Below are 11,019 nucleotides of genomic sequence, written 5' to 3' on the forward strand. Positions count from 1 at the left end.
TTACTGTGAGGGTGACAGAGCACTGGAACAGGCTGCCCAGGGGGGTTGTGGAGTCTCCTTCTCTGCAGATATTCAAAGCCCGCCTGGATGAAGTCCTGTGTAACATGTTCTAAGAGAACCTGCTTTAGCAGGGGGGTTGGACTAGATGGTCTCCCAAGGTCCCTTCCAACCCTTGCAATTCCGTGATTCTGTGATATATATCAAGATAATTATATATTTATCAGGCACAGAAATGTAAACTCTATATCTGGACTGCAAGAATTTAAGATTGACATTTCACAAACAGTACCTTAAAAAGAACAAATTAAGATTATTCTTTTCAGAATAACGACATCAAAAATCATGATATGAGGTCAATGGTACATAACTTCACTTGCTACTTAGCTTTGGAATAAAGATGATAATCATTTGACTTTGCTAAATGTAAAAATAATAAACGCTTTGCATCTCTACAGCACCTCTTACTGAAGGATCTCACAGCATTCAGTGTTCATTTCATGCCATCTTGAAACCAGAATAGAACACTATTCAAAAATTTGGGATGTTGCTACTATATATTCGGTTTTGCTCTTTCATCTCATTCTGTTTGCCTGCTATTTCCGCAAGATAAGGAAAACAATTTCAATTTTTTTGGTTGTTATATATTAGCATGTTATGAGAGGCATTTTTAATACAGATTCTCTTCCATGGATGGATTTTTATCACAAGATTCTAAAAGAGTATTTAAAATTAAGGAGGCTGAACATATTTCTCTTGCCTTATAGCCTCATCTAGGAACCAGAACAGTATAAACCATCTTTTCCATTTCCTTCTGTAATTCTCTATCTAGTTACGATGATCTAAAATTGCCATATTGGTTTTCAAACCCTTTTGTGAAATAAATTCATCCATTAGGCTATTTATCTGCTCAGAATTCTAGAAAGCAATTGTATTTTCTCTCTCAGAGGAGATCTTCATACATTCATAAATGAAAAACTTGTTTTGGAAAGGGAGTGTGTCTGTGTGTCTATTAGCAATACTGAATGGTAATGGTAGTCTTTTTCCCAGCAATTGCTCATAACGCTCTTTCCAGAAACGAAGCCATCTAGGAAAGCTGTGCACTGTACCCCTACAAATCATGATTCTCTTTTCCCTAGCCCAGAGGCTGAGGGAATAAAAAGTTTCAGCAGAAAGCCAGGAAAATGCAGTAGAATATCATTAATTGTCAATCAACTTATATAGAACACTAAAATGTCAGCTACACTACAGGGTATTTTTTAAAATGCTGTCCAAACTGATGTGGAGCTGATTTAGCTGTATAATGTAGAGAAAGAAGTAATTTAAGAGATCTTTGAATATTCAAATCTTTTCCAAATAGTACCAGCTCAGCTGTAAACCAGCAATAAAAGAAACAGTAAAGACTACAGCAAAATGCCTGAATCTGGTCCATTTGTTATACAGAATATACCCGCTACAGAAAAAAAAATTACTTGCTTGGTGTTATTGCTAATAAATTAGTTTCTGATTTATCAGATACAAAGTATTCAGTACATGGTAAAGTTAGTAACATCTTAGTTTCTGACTGTCACAGTGTACTCTGAGAGCTGTGAAAGGCATTTTTAAGACTGCAAACTTCGAGACAGCCATGCTTTCAAATTTTTCAATAAATCAGGACAAGGAACATGTTGGTGATCCCACTTTTATAAGATAACTTGAATAAAAGAAAAGAAAAGATACTGACAAGGCTTGCTTCATAAACCCACTAAGATCCAGAATATACAAGGAAAAACATTTGAAGCAAGTGATCACTTTTTCAAATACGCAAGAGTCAATATTTTTTTTCCTGAACATTTATGAATAAATATGAAAGCTGCAGCCAGAGAGTTTGCCACTTGTACAGCTGTGTCATTTTATAGTAACCTGTCTCTTGAGACAGCGAGTTTGCATAGGAGTAGAACCTTGTAAGAAGTTCTCCTGAAAACAGCTATCTTTAACACGCTTCTCCTGAATCTTGCCTTGTGTCATGACTCCAACACCCAGCCAGGCTGTATTTGCTTTCCAGAACACAATTGCCTCATCTCCTAAGAGAGGCTGGTGAGACAGGGCCAAAGGTCCTGTTCAGCACTGCAGCTGAACAAATCCTTAGTTTTACTGGATAGCATGACAGGAAAAAAAAAAATCTTGGTGATTCAAGAAGTCCTGGTATTCATTTCAAATGCTAAAAACTATTCGGTATCAGGCCTTATCCAGTATCAGGCTAAACTCTTCTATTCCATTTAGCCAAAAGTTTTCAACCCATGCTTTGCTGAATCTGAGTTCAAGTTCAGCCATCATATGGCACTTTCATCAACTGTTCTGTTATCTTCGCTAATAAGCCATCTGGCAGGGTGTCATCTTCTACTGAAAACAGGTGTTTGAGCCAATTCTCATTTGTTACACTGTCAAGAAAGCATTCGCTGAAGTTGGTGACTAAATTCAGGCAATGTTCTTGTACGTCAGCAGAAAAGTCGGGATGAATTTCGAATTAATATTAAAACATTTCCATGGTTAAAACATTTCCCAATTTGTCTCATGTTGTCTCTCAACTCATCTCATTGTATCTTAAGACATCTTGTCACAGAATCACAGAATCACAGAATTGCAAGGGTTGGAAGGGACCTTGGGAGACCATCTAGTCCAACCCCCCTGCTAAAGCAGGTTCTCTTAGAACATGTTACACAGGACTTCATCCAGGCGGGCTTTGAATATCTCCAGAGAAGGAGACTCCACAACCTCCCTGGGCAGCCTGTTCCAGTGCTCCGTCACCCTCACAGTAAAGAAGTTTTTCCTCATATTCAACTGAAATCTCTTATGTCTCAGTTTGCACCCATTGCCCCTAGTCCTGTCGCTGGACACCACTGCAAACAGACTGCTTCCATCCTCGTGACTTCCACCCTTAAGATATTTGTATGTCTTGATAAGGTCCCCTCTCAGTCTTCTCTTCTTCAGACTGAACAAGCCCAACTCTCTCAGCCTTTCCTCATAGGGGAGGTGCTCCAGTCCCTTTATCATCCTAGTTGCCCTCCTCTGGACTCTTTCTAGGAGTTCCTCATCTTTCTTGAACTGGGGAGCCCAGAACTGGACACAGTACTCCAGGTGGGGTCTCACCAGGGCAGAGTAGAGGGGGACGATAACCTCCCTCGCCCTGCTGGCCACACTCCTCTTAATACACCCCAGGATACCATTGGCCTTCTTGGCAACAAGGGCACATTGCTGGCTCATGGTCAGCTTATTGTCCGCCAGGACTCCCAGGTCCCTCTCGGCAGAGCTGCTTTCCAGCAGGTCAGCCCCCAGCCTGTACTGGTGCATGGGGTTCGCCCTCCCCAGGTGCAGCACTCGACACTTGCCCTTGTTGAATTTCATCAGGTTCCTCTCCACCCAACTCTCCAGCCTGTCCAGGTCCCGCTGAATGGCAGCGCAGCCTTCCAGTGTATCAGCCACTCCTCCCAGTTTTGTGTCATCAGCAAACTTGCTTGTCCTTGTTCTAGATTCTGATTTTTATCTCATTATTATCTACTGTACATATTTTAATCTCTCTATATTGCATTCTATTCATTGTGATGCAAGAACAAAAATTTAAATGGATGAGTTCAAGAACCTTAGATCATTGACAAAGGACTTACCTCAATCAAAATTAAAATACCCCCATCGTCCCCCCCAAAACTGTTCCTTACACTAGAATTCAGAGTTGTGAGCCAATACCTGCCTAAGTTCCAGCCTTCCTGGGTTTATAAAAGTGGGTTTGGACAGTCATTTCCCACTTTATCATGAAATATGAAAACCAAACAGCTCTTTAGCTCTAAAGAAACTAAGTTATTTAACAACGAAACAAGACACCAGTGGCTGACCAGCATTTTGACAGCTACTGCTTTGTGGCGAATACTGAATACACACTGAATATGGAAATAGGTGACTCCTCACTTTTTACCAGAACGCTACAGTTACTGCCATGATCACTCTCAACAAGAGCACATGCCAACGTTATTCCATTGTGAATCCTAATTATAAAAAAATTGCCATGTCACAGAACAACGTTTTTTTTTCCCTTAACTTTTACTTTATTCTTTGGCATACAGGTACAACCTGACCAAAATTAACAGTACTTTTGTTCGACTGCAGTGAAACAAAACTCTGTATTTGTAAATGTCCTATGGGCCCTTTCCTTCTTGGCTTTAGGTAAAAAAAAATTCTATCAAACTATCTTGCACCTTATTCCTTATGACTTGACATCACTATGTGTTGTGCCACTGTAAAGATATAAGTATCAAAAAGTGTTGAAGGTTTCTCAGTGTGAGCAATCCCTGAAATCATGATGTGACTCTTCTAAGCCCTTCATATCGGAAGTTGGCATTACTTTCAATTCATTTAGCTTCCTATTAAAAAAAAAAAATCAAGAGGCTTATCTTTTCAAGAGCTGTACTTTGTATCAAGGTAATTTTCAAGTAGGGAAGATTTTCACTGTATGATTGAATAACAGGTTATAGAAATAATGTCGTAAGGCACTGGTCCATTATGCCACTGAAATAAAACCCAAATGATAAGGAGCAGAGACTCATACTTACTAATGATCTTATGCTCCATAGCGCTCCCAGGACGAGGTCTAATAGCTGTGCTTGAATTCTTTTCTATTCTCACCACCACCACCCACAAGTCATTATTCAGTTCAAGCCTATTTTATTAACTGATTTTTGCTGTGTTTCTTTGTGGTTTTTTTTTGTTTTTCTACAGCTTACCCGAATTTCCTTAGTTCATAAAGAGTAAACAAGATGAACTGAAATTCCTTTATCATGAGTATCTATTTGGGGACAATTCATAGATTAGAACCTTAAAACCTGTGGTTGGATCCTTAGGATGAAAAGGCAAGGAAATTAAGACTTTACTGGAAAAAAATAGCACAGCATTTCTAAGTGATTAAAAATTCAGTATCAAATTATTTGGAGTGTTAATCAGTTACTGAAAAATGGTAACTGAGGGAAATAACATCTTCCCCAAAAGCAATTTCTCTAACAATGGGGGGTGAAGTGGGAATTTTGGTTTAAGTGACATAAAGTAAAAGCAAAAAGCATCAAGAAGCTGTAATGGATGAGACTGAAAGTCTGTGAGCCCCCAGTCTGTGTTCTCACCAACAGTGACCAGCTGTCTTAGGGACAAGGAAAGAACACGGAAAACCTCTACAGGATCTCCTGCCTTCCATCGTGCTGAGCCTTAAGGACTTCCTGAGGTGGTAACCTTGAATTTATTAGGTTACATAATGCCTGTACAATATCCTCATACTATCTAATTACTATGAGCCAGATCAAGGGTAAGGACTTAAATAGAAGAATACGCATGATAATTGGGAATTATTTAAGAAATGCTAACAAAACAGCCAAAACACTAACAACCCATGACTGAGGGGGGAAAAAAAAAGCATTGATTAAAAAGCAATTTGGCTTGAAAATAAAGATACATAAGAAAAACATAGCAAATACTAGAAGCTGCAAGAAATATATGTGAGAGATTTAAGAACTGTAAAAGAAATAAGAAAGGAAACAAAATGACATAAACCCCAATGGTCAGACAGGTGGAACAGCATTTAAAAGAGCTATTTTTCTGAAGAAAAGGATCCTAACAATGTTATCGGAATATGCTTGCATAGTTATAACAAAAGCAATTGGAAGCCTTCGCTAAATATTTCTGTTCTGTATATAGAAATAATCACATGATGTAATTATACCATAGGATGATGATGAAGCATTCTCCATTACAACTGTAGTCAGGTAAGTTTCATAAAGAGTGGCCACTAAAAACAACTGAGTAAATAGGCATATTTGGACAACTTTTATCAGAGTTTTAAACCAGCTGGAAAGCATTTGGGGCCTCTAAGAACCCTTGAAATATTTGCATTCTGGCAATACGTGAGACCAGTACTTTAAAAGGGCGGTGGCATAGGGAATGATGGGTCTGTCCATCTAACATGGAAGTTAGCAATACAGAACTGGTAAGAATGTACCAGAATATAGTTTATACAGAATTTACTGAATGCTAGTCAATGCCAGTTTTTGAAAAATAGATCCTCTCAGATCTATCCACAGATACTTGTTCAAGAAGGTTTGTTCTGGCTGATGGAGAAAAAAAGCGCTGATCTGAAGGCATTTATTTAGCGCTAAAGGATATTTTGATTGGGAAACCTCAGTGAACCAAAACTAATGCACATGTATTTTATGACCAATTGACTGGTCTCAAAACTGAAGTGTAAATGGGAAATATTAAGTGAGTTTCTGGTCTGGTCCCATGGGAGCTGTGTTTTTGGCCATGTGCTGTGTAACAGTTTTACTGATTACCAAAAAAAAAAATAAAAATCACTGGTACCAGTGGCAGACAGCAAAGGCCAGGGAAGCGGTAACCAGCTCATTGGTACCAAGCGAGCTGATTTCTTGGTAAATTGGCTGCAAGCAAATATATGAAGTTATACATCAAAGAATAAAGAGCAAGTGTTGATCCTAGGGTGGAGGAATCTACGTGAGAAAATGGGAGTGGAAAGCGCAGCTGCTGGGAGCCTGCGAGGCAAACAGCTAAAGGCGAACCCCATCGCAACACCAAGGCCAGGGCACAAATTCAGTCCGTCCGTGTGAGAACAACAGACTGAGGACAGCGAGGATGTTACAGGCAGGCTGAATCACATCAGTACCTGGCACTGGCGTGACCATTTCTGGAACAGCGTGTCCTGTTTGATGCCTTTGCTGAAGATCCCTGTTGATAAATTGGAAAGAGTTCAGGGAAGGGTCACAAGAATGATTACACTGTAATTGGAAAATAAAACCTACAGCTACTTAGTTTATCAAAACAAAGGTTATGGAGTGACTTGGTCATCACTTTTTTTTATTTTTTTTTTTTTTCTCAGCAGATTGAAGTATGCATCCTCAAACTTTGAAGCAGCACCACCTTCTTTCTTCCCTCCCAGGTGTTATTTATCATGGTGTCCACAAAAGCTACATAAAATGGCAGTTCTGGGACTCAGTGAAGATTAGATCCAGAGACTAGATTTTTCTAGGTAGAATTTTCACTACCTTTCAATTAGTGATTTAATTCACTTAAGTAACCTGTTTAGGTGTCAGTAGAAAAGAAAAAAAGGTTTAGCAAAGTACAAAGGAAAGGGGAGGGAAAATGGCAGGTTTAAAACAAATGTTAACAACACGAGCAAAAGAGTTCAGAAACAGGTTTCTTATTAAAATTAAAAGATCATTTTAGCAATCTTGGATTAATCTACACCACACTAGGCACAACACGGGGCTGCAAATAAGTTCTGCATTTACATTAAAATGCATATTATCTCTGGATGGGGAGCATATAATCCAGCATATTCTATTAAAAAGGCTACACATAATTGTTTTACTTACAGAATCTACAAATTCAAACTGTCCACGTATCTTGCACCAGCCTGAATAAGTGGTTCAATCCAAGGATATCAGTTCTGATTTAATAAAGACATCTAGCAGAGCAGCAGCTGATGTGAAAAATGACAGCCACTAGTGCTTGAACAGGTACTAGACAAAAAAACTAGAAGACTCTTACAAAATACTGGGGGATTCTGAAGTGATTTTTGAAAACACAGACCTTAATTAAGCTTTTACTGAAGGCTATGGGTGTTAGGTAACTGGTTTAACCAAGGAGAAGGCCCAGAACAGCATATTCCAGCTGATCCCATACTAATTTCGTATCAGTTCAGCTTCCTGTATTTCCTGGAGGAACCAATGAGAATGAGAGTGGAATCGGCCCAATGGTACAGGATCCATAAGAAGTTTTCAAGATTAATTTCCAGAACTGTTACCATTTCGATAGCAAAATTTCATTCTTTCTACTGCAGCTTCTGTCCCTCCAGAAGAGGTAGGATGCGGCAGAAGCACAACCCAAGGGATCCTGCAGCCTTGCCCCAGTACCATGAAGAGCTGCCCATACCTTCAGGAATGGCTCTGGAGTTCAAATCCATGTTCCCATTTCTGTGAACTTTTTTTGCCTCCTGTGTTATTTTCCAAGGCAGTAAGACCACTTGCTTTCCCTCCACGCTCTTGATTGGACACTGTTAAAAGACAAACAGCTAACCCTCCACAGCTGCCTTTACGTTACCTCCACACCTGAAGGGACAAATAACCCGGCTTTGTATTTAGTTAATATATTCTTAATCCTTTGCTGCCGCTGTTCTTCAGAGCCTTTGAGAAGCATCCACCTGTGACCCTGTTTCAATATGGGGATTTTGCCAAAGGCAAAAGCATAGCAAATTACTTCTAGAAGGAGGTACCATATTATTAGATCCAAAAATATCCTTTCCAGATATGTTTCACACATTCAGTCTGACAGATTTCCTTAACGGCCATATTTTTTCTGAGGTGGTAATTTCTGCAACATAGAATTTGATTTTGTGCCACAAAAATCAGATTAGCTCGAAATCACTCTTTGTGAACAGTAATTTAGATGTGCATAATGATAACAGTTTTATGGCAGAAGAGTCAGAATTTTTATTTTCTGTTAGCATTGTCTAACTGAGCAAAATGCCTGGGAGCCTACAGTAAAACCCAGACATTGCAGACAAGACTTTACAAAAAAAATTTTCACATTCCTGAGGAAAGTGCCATGGAAAGCATGTGAAAGGGAATATTTTTCTCTGACAATCCAGGACATTGGATGAGATACTACTTTACCCATAAATGTTGAATATATAGAAAAATAAATGCTGAAAGCCTATAAATGGAATCCGTCTGAGACAATGATAATACAGCTGAATTTTTCTGTATAAACTAAAAAAAAAAATAACCAAACCCACAAAATGCAAAAGCACAGCTCTGTCGTCCTAAATAGAATGGCCATCTTCCATTAGTCCTCCTTCGGAAAAATCTTATTTTAATAAAATATCTATTTAACTTAATTCAGTCTTCCTCTTGTCAAGCTTCATTTAAGGTCTTCTAAAAGCAATTATATCTCATATCTTTTGATTAGGACATTGGAGCCTACTCTTTTTTTACTCGATCAAAACTAAGATACCGCACTTTTCAATGAATTTAGATTTGGGTATATTAAAATCTTAGCAAGAGAAAGCAGGGTTAAAGCCACACCTGGAGTTCATGGGAGGACAAGAAAGACTGCAGCTGAATGCTGGTTAAACTTTCCAGCAAAGACTAAGGTCTTCCTTAAACATATGAGAAGTGCCAATTCGGTGACGTTACTGCAGCTTCCCTAAGCGGACACCACTGGATTCACGGAAAATTAAGCTGGAAAGTATCTTAAGCTGTCTAATCCAAACTTCTTTCCAGAATACTTAGCTGAAGTGGAGAACAGGCCATCCATCAGTGGACTGCTGTGAAGGGGCGGTGGTGGCTGCCCTTCAAGTGGAAGGTGCTGGGAGTAACCAGATGACTTGGAAAACCTTCCAGTCCAGTTTGCCAGGAGAAGATCACGGGACTGCCCCTGGGGCAGTGTTTAGCAGTTCTGGGAATGAACAAGGACTGGAAGCCTCTCCTGGAGAACGGAAAGTGTCTACATAAAAAGCTGCAGGCAGGGCAGAGGAAAAAGAGGGCGGTTTAACTACAGAAGCAGCAAAACAAGGAACATGGCTGCAGCTGAGAGGGAGAAGCTTGTCAAACTGATAATGATCCACGAATCACACACAATGGGGAGAAGCTTCTTAAAAGACTCCTGAGAAGACCCATCCTATGTCTGTAAAATACCGAGTTGCAGAAAGCAGTTGCTCACCGCTGCTCATAAGCTTGCACCTATTTCTGTTAGGGTGTGCATCAGTGCAACAACATGGATGTTGTGTTAGAGAAGATAATCAACAAAATCAAAAGCTAATTGGAACTTCAGACTTGGTATAGGACAATTAAGTAACTGAAATAATCTACTCTGACTTCCAGTATGCAACAGAGAATCAGAGAAGCTACCCCCTACTTAGCACTCCTCAAAGCACAGCTAGAATCAATTAGGTTGGAACAGACCTTTAAGATCATCAAGTCCAACTCTTAGCCTAACCCTGCCATCCCACCACTAAACCATGGCCCTAAGCACCTCGCCTACCCATCTTTTAAATACCTCCAGGGATGGGGACTCAACCACTTCCCTGGGCAGCTCGTTCCAAAGCTTAACAATGCTTTCAGGGAAAATTTTTTTCCTAATGTCCAACCTAAACCTCCCCTGGCAGAACTTGAGGCCATTTCCTCTTGTCCTATCGCCCGTTACCCAGGGAATAATGCATGCCATGTTGGGCTGCCCAGTAAAAGAGAGACCTTGATAAACTGGAGTGAGTTGAGTGGACAGCCACAAAGACGGTTGGGGATGAGAGCACTTGCCCTTGCAGAGAGGTTGAGGGAACTGGGCTTGTTCATCCTGCAGCAGGCTCCCAGAGGACATACTAACAGCTCTCCAGTGCTTGTGAGGAGGTTATCGTGAAGATGGAGCCAGGATCTTCACAACAGCACAATGGTGGGCAAGAAACAAATTGGGATGGCAGTGCTAGGTTAACGGTTGGACGTGATGATCTTAAAGGTCTTTTCCAACCTAGATGATTCTATGATTCTATGAGACAAGGGAGGTGCTAACCAAATAGAAGAAACCCCTTTTTCGCCACGAGGCCAGCCAAGCCCAGTTTGCCCAGGGAGGCTATGCAGCCTCTATCCTCAGAGCTTTTGCAAGGTGCAACCAGATAAAGCCCTGAGCAACCTGGCCTGACCCCAAGACCTGCCCTTGCTCTGAGCAGGAGTTTGAACCAGAGGAGGCTTCAGGGTTCCTCCTGTGTCCTGGTGATCGCAAGATGCTCGCGGGTGATCACAGCTCATGGCCTTCGACCAGCCCAAAGCGTACGAAACGCCTCGTTCTTCCGAACGCCAGAAAACGCTGCCGGGGGCAGAGACGGCGGAGCACGGCGGACCCCCCCTTCCCTCCCCTCCTCTCCCCTCCCCCGGGGCGCTCGCTCTTATCTTTTTTTTCTTTTCTCTTCTCTTCTTTTTAAGCTAGAGCATTTGCAACCCCACC

Source organism: Egretta garzetta, unplaced genomic scaffold (genome assembly GCF_000687185.1).
Source record: "Egretta garzetta isolate BGI_Z169 unplaced genomic scaffold, ASM68718v1 scaffold75, whole genome shotgun sequence".
Taxonomy (NCBI): Eukaryota; Metazoa; Chordata; class Aves; order Pelecaniformes; family Ardeidae; genus Egretta; species Egretta garzetta.